We start from the raw sequence: 6272 nt of genomic DNA, 5'->3' as shown, positions 1-6272 counted from the left end.
CACAGACTCTACTTGGGAGCCCAGGGGCAGGATAGCTCGCCCTCCACACATGCAGGGAACCTTCCCTTTCCAACCCCCTCTGATCTAAATTCCTCTCACTGTGAACTGTCCCCCGAATGTTTTCCTCTCTCCGTTTTGTGCGCCCTCACTGTCCTTACCATGATTTCACGTTTTCCTTACCTGTCACTCAGATGCTTAAAACCACCGCCCATAAAGCACTATTGCATTGCGCACTGCGATACCATTTTCTTGGTGGTGGCTGCTCCACTAAAATGTTCCTTCCTTATTTTTTCTATTTTGAAGCTTATTTTCTTCCCTACTGGTCCGTCTTTTGCATCTTTCCCGCCTCTGCCACCCTCAGGGGTTTCCGGTGACCTTAAAATAGCTTTAATAACTCTCCAAATACGCAACAGAAACCTCAGGACAATATATTTTTACTTCAACATCCTCTGTGCTTCTCTATATATAACTCTCTTCTCAAGCCTCTTGTTGTAGGTTTTACAGTGTCTCTCTGGGTATCTCCCTCTCTGTCTCTCTCATATGCCCCATGATGGCCTGTGCACAGAAGGAAGGATGAAAGAAAGGAATGATGCACCCATGAGTCAGGAATGATAAGGTGGGGTGAGCATCCCACCACCCATGAGTCAGGAATGATAAGGTGGGGTGAGCATCCCACCACCAATGAGTCAGGAATAACATGGTGTGGTGAGCATTTCACCACCCATTTCTCAGCAACGATAAGATGGGGTGAGCATCCCAAGAACCCATTAGTCAGCAGTGATAAGGTTGGGTGAGCATCCTAACACTCATAAGGGAGCAATGATGGGATGAGCATCCCACCACCCATGAGTCAGGAAGGATGGGGTAAGCATCCCACCACCCATGAGTCAGCAATGATAAGGTGGGGTGAGCATCTCACCACCCACGAGTCAGCAATGATAAGGTGGGGTGAGCATTCCACCACCCATGAGTCAGCAATGATAAGGTGGGGTGAGCATCTCACCACCCATGAATCAGCAATGATAAGGTGGGGTGAGCATCCTAACATTCATAATGGAGCAATGATGGGATGAGCATCCCACCACCCATGAGTCACAAAGGATGGGGTGAGCATCCCACTACCCATGAGTCAGCAATGGTAAGGTGAGGTGAGCATCCCTCCACCCATGAGTCAGCAATGATAAGGTGGGGTGAGCATCCCACCACCCATGAGTCAGCAATGATAAGGTGGGCTGAGCATCCCACCGTCAATGAGTCAGCAATGATAAGGTGGGGTGAGCATCCCAGCATCCACAAGTCAGCAATAATAAGGTAGGGTGAGCATCCCTCCAGCCATGAGTCACCAATTGTTAGGTGGGGTGAGCATCCCTCCGCCCAAGAGTCTGCAATTGTTAGGTGGGGTGAGCATCCCTCCAGCCATGAGTTAGCAATTGTTAGGTGGGGTGAGCATCCCTCCGCCCAAGAGTCTGCAATTGTCAGGTGGGGTGAGCATCCCTCCACCCACGAGTCAGCAATTGTTAGGTTGGGTGAGCATCCCTCCGCCCAAGAGTCTGCAATTGTTAGGTGGGGTGAGCATCCCTCCGCCCATGAGTCATCAATGATAAGGTTCCGAAACCGGCCTTTATTGCGAATGAGATTGTGGAGTTTACAAGTCTCTCTAGGGTGGGGGTGATTTGCATAGGTTTGTCCCGTTCAATGTTGAAATCATTAATGAAGATTCTATTTTCTGCACCAATAAGGGGCGACAGAGGCGCAACTAGAGCCAAATTTCGGGGGGGGGGGAGGAGGGGGGCTACCAAAAATTTCGGGGGGGGGGGGGGAGGGCTGACACTTCCACCAATGTGCAGAGTGGAGATGCAGGGGCTCTAAGAAAGGGTGAAAAACAACTGCAAATCCTCGTTAGTAAGTGAATGGTCTTTTAAAGACCTGTGAAGTACTCGGGTGCGGATGTGTGTGCCCGGGAAGCTGCCTCAGTCGGGCTGACACACATGACGGGGGCGAGGGCTGAAGCCCTTTGAGCCCAATGGACGTTGCGCGCCTGAGGGGATTACACCACGCGCCTTTCACTCCCCTCCCCACTGCATCACCAGGACGCTGAAGGACCCCAGACGCCAGGCACTCCGGCAGGAACTGGAATGTCACGGTCACAGGTCTCCAGATGGAGGAAGGGAAAGGCAGAAGGGGCTGTCTCTGCTCCTGAGACCACAGTAATTGGAAGAAAGACTGGGGAGTCAGAGCGGAAGCCCCAGAAAGGGGGAAGCCCGCGCAAGATTCAAGCTGTGGCTGGAGCCACGCGCTTAGTACCAATATCGGCAACAGTTATCACAAAACACATAAGTACATAAATAAAACACACGACACTGTAATGTAAGTGGAGAAATATTGCTGCAGGTTTATTAGCATAACCAATATGCAAACATGGTGGGTTATCTTACGGGCGATCCCAGGGCAGGCCAGCCCCTATGCCGCCTGCCCGTCTGATAAGCCTAGAGTCACCATGGCAACGCCAAGTGGTGTATACCAAATTTTGGGAGGGGCCACCCCTCCCATCCGTGGACCCCCAGTCCACTTGCTTCACACGCCCGCCCGTGATGGGTGGGCGGAGCATACATGGCAGCCCCCGGTTGCTCAGACCCACAACCGCCTGTCGGCTAGCGGGGCGCCGTCGTTCTTCCAGGGGACAACGCTAAAACATCCGGGGTATCCTGGCTTAGCACCCCGCGGTGCTGCTGCATGATATACCCCTTGGTATGTGCAGACCCTGGATCGCCCTGTAACTCCTCCTGCAACACAAAGTAAAATTGTTAGAAGACCTGGCCCCCCCTTTGTCCCTCCGGACGCCGGGTAAGCGGAGGGGCGGGCAAGGTGAACGAGCGGACAAGAGGACGAGGAGGGGGCGGAGACAGTATATGTACCCCTGTCTCCTCCCCCGCCCTCGCCGAAAGCAGCTGTCTGCTGGGGTCTCCCCTGGACTAGCCCAGGGACTCGACCTCCCACCCCTGTGCCTTCCTGTGGCACTAAGGCAGCTGCCCTCTAAGGGGCTACGCAACCCCCCCCCCACCCCCCCCCCCACCCACTCCCCGGGCAGCCTTACAGAACTCTGACAGACTAAGTCCCACGAGAGGGCCGCGGCCGGAGCAAGTACCAGAGGATGGAAGTGCGGGGATAACGGTGAGCCCTTCACCAGCCTCCTCAAGCCTTCCCAGTGCCATTGTGCACCAGTGCTTATCACACCTCAGGGATCCCCGGTGGAGACCCCCTCCAAGAGTCCACGTGGGACCGGTGACAAGATCCATTCCCATCCTCAGCTCCTTTATTCATTTCAGTTCCACAGATGCGAACCACAGGCGGTCCCGGCTGGTGATAGTCACCCCGATGGCAACGCACCTCCAGGAGAGCGAATTGTTCGGTTCTTTCAACCTGACACACCACTTGTCCAACATACAGTTGGTGTCATTATCCCCCTGGTGTTGGCCCCCCTCTGTCAGCTTTGGGAGAGGTGCTCTGTCATCTGCTCAGTGAAACTTGAGTGAGTTATCAGATGCGTCTCAATGCACAATGAATGAAGGTGACAAAGCGCGCGAGCCACAGAGGAAGACCAAAGTGGGAAAGTTAGTGTGTTTGCGCATGGGGGGTTCTTTGTAAATGATGGTGATGCCGCGGTCCTGTTTCACTCGACTGTCATCGCAAGGCACGATCTTTGGGTACCAGGAAGTCAGTGATGGACTCGGTACAGGAATTAAACCATCAGTGTAATTACCAAGTGGCCTGAAGTCAGCTCGCTGATACTGTGTCCATGTAGCTAGTCTCGTGAGGATAAAAGGCTGAGATACCCCTGCTGGATTCAAACCCTACCTGGCGGAACGCACGTAAATCCGTGTCGAGGGTGCATTATGGGCACCTACACCCACAAATAAACACTTACACCCACACACGTACAGATACTTTTCACGTGCTTTCATTGGAATGCTTGATAGAAAGGTCCCATGCTTTTTTGGTATTTACAAGCACTGCAGGAGCCAAGGCTTGTTACTGCTGCACAGAGAACCTTCTACTTGGATGAGAAAGGGACCACATGGAGAGGCCTGCGCCCAGCAGGGCTGCTTGAACCCAACATGTAGCTTATGTAAACACTAATATAGTATCTCTGTCTACTTTATTTTCTGCCTCTCTTCTCTCCAGCCTGCCTTGCTCTATTTCGTTTTCTCTGTCTCACTCACTCCCTCTATCTCTTCTCAGTCTCTCTTCTGTATCCACCCTTGCACTTTCTACCTCTTCTTCTCTCTCAGCCTGATCTTTCCCGCCTCATCTCTACTCTTGTTAGAGCAGTTCAATTGACCACTATGGGGCATATTAGCAAGTAAGGGCGATAATTATCGCCCGTGCCAAGTATCGGGGGTTTTGTTATCGCCTCCTTTCCCTGATAATTTTCGGCTTCTTACCGACGTATTATCAACACGTCTGTGAGAGGCGATAGTGTCAGGGAAAGGGCACGATAACTCCCGCTAAGAGGAGATAGGTTTACAGGCGATAGCTTGCCATCGGCAGCGATGGCGCACAGACATCAAAGAGGGGCATATCAACAACAACCAGCGATAATTATCGCTAAGCGCACTTAGCGTTAGGATAATTATCGCCGGCTAGCGTTGATTTTTATCGCTGAGATAGCGTGCTATCAGCAACGCTTATCTCAATAGCGATAAAAATCCTCACGCTAAGTGGCTAACGTGAGATTATCGCTGGAAACCCAGCGATAATCTCACGTAGCTTGTTGATAGGGACAGACAAACTTAGCCATGATATCCTCCTTCCATAGGATATCATGGCTAAGTCAGATAAATATCAGACGTAAAAAAGCAGCGTTAACCGCGGTTAGCGCTGCTTTGTTTGTCTCTAACAGGGTTAGCGACATTCTTGATAATAGGAGAAATGTCGCTTAGCGACATTTCTCCTATTATTTTACTCTGGAACGCCCCCTTTGCATCTCATTAGAGATGCAAGGGGAAGCGTAGAGTAAAAGGGTGCTAACATGCAAATTTGCATGTTAGCACCCCGTTGTTGATAGGGTGCTAGTTTTATCTCTGCTCTTTTGGCTTTTAAAGCCAAAAAAGCAGAGATAAAGCCCTTGTTGATATGCCCCCAGAGATACTTGGCACGGGCGATAATTATCACCCTTACTTGTTAATATGCCCTCTACCGCTTTGATGTCTGTGGGTCTTCTGATGGGGATCTGGCTTTAGTCAGGTTATTAGCAGGTGTTGAAAACCTACGTACATCGGAGGTTAGCGCTAATTATTGTATCGCTGGATATCTTTGATAATACAGCGAAGTGCTGTTATCGATTTTTACCATGAAATTTAGGTAAGTAACGCCTACCTTGCATGTCATTAGCGATACATATCGCTGACATGCAAGGCGATGAAAAAACCGTCAGCTAACGCCGGAAAGCTTGCGCTAACGCATGTTAGCGCAGGCTTGCCAATAGGGTGATAAAATTATCGGCGCTTAATCGGCAAAAAGTGCCGCTAAGGCGGCGATATTTCCCTTGATAATATGCCCCTATATTTGTACACACCTGCCAGTCTCATTATTAAGGTTTTGAACATGGCTGAACCTCGCATCAGCAAACTGGACCTGTGGGGAGCCAAGACTGGCGTGATGGTCAGACACACAGGGCCTCTGAAAGGAGACTCTTGGCTCCAAAATCCAAATAATCAGACGAGAGATCGTAATATTTGCCACATATTATATAAACACGTGTGGAACCCGTCATATCTGTCAGGATGGCCGAGCGGTCTAAGGCGCTGCGTTCAGGTCGCAGTCTCCTCTGGAGGCGTGGGTTCGAATCCCACTTCTGACAAACAACAACCTTTTGTTTTTGATTATAATGTGTTCATTGTAAGGTGGTTGCCAATATAAACAGGGCACGCAGTTCAAATTGAAAGTTACATGCATACACTGTTGTAACTAAAATGTGTGTTTTTTATTGAACATGAAAAAGTTTGTGTGAGGAACTCGAAAAGACTCTCACAAAATTTCGTTTAGAAAATAATTTCCGGTTTGACATCTTAAACCGTGGGTGCATCTTTTGCCCCTAACCAAATTATATTTCTCTGACAGTTTACATTTTCTGTCTGTTGCCCGGGCTATTGTTTTTACTTTCTATCTTGCAGCTGTTCCCTTTCTGCCCTCAAGGTGGCACTTTATCTTCAGACAAGACTTGCGAAATGAAATAACATTCTGAAATAACTAGAACATGTTTTCTCAGAGTT

At 50.0% G+C, this 6272-nt stretch overlaps 1 non-coding gene across 1 annotated transcript; it reads left to right on the top strand.

The window, feature by feature from the left end:
- The first annotated feature begins 5777 nt into the window (after nucleotides 1–5777).
- On the top strand, nucleotides 5778–5860 carry TRNAL-CAG (transfer RNA leucine (anticodon CAG)). The gene has a single exon. It is a non-coding gene; the product is annotated as a tRNA-Leu (tRNA).
- The last annotated feature ends 412 nt before the right edge of the window (nucleotides 5861–6272 follow it).

The sequence above is a fragment of the Triturus cristatus genome, chromosome 4_1, assembly GCF_964204655.1.
Source record: "Triturus cristatus chromosome 4_1, aTriCri1.1, whole genome shotgun sequence".
Lineage (NCBI taxonomy): Eukaryota > Metazoa > Chordata > Amphibia > Caudata > Salamandridae > Triturus > Triturus cristatus.
The sequence above is the reverse complement of the archived record's forward strand: the minus strand, read 5'-3'. Positions and strand labels throughout refer to the sequence as shown.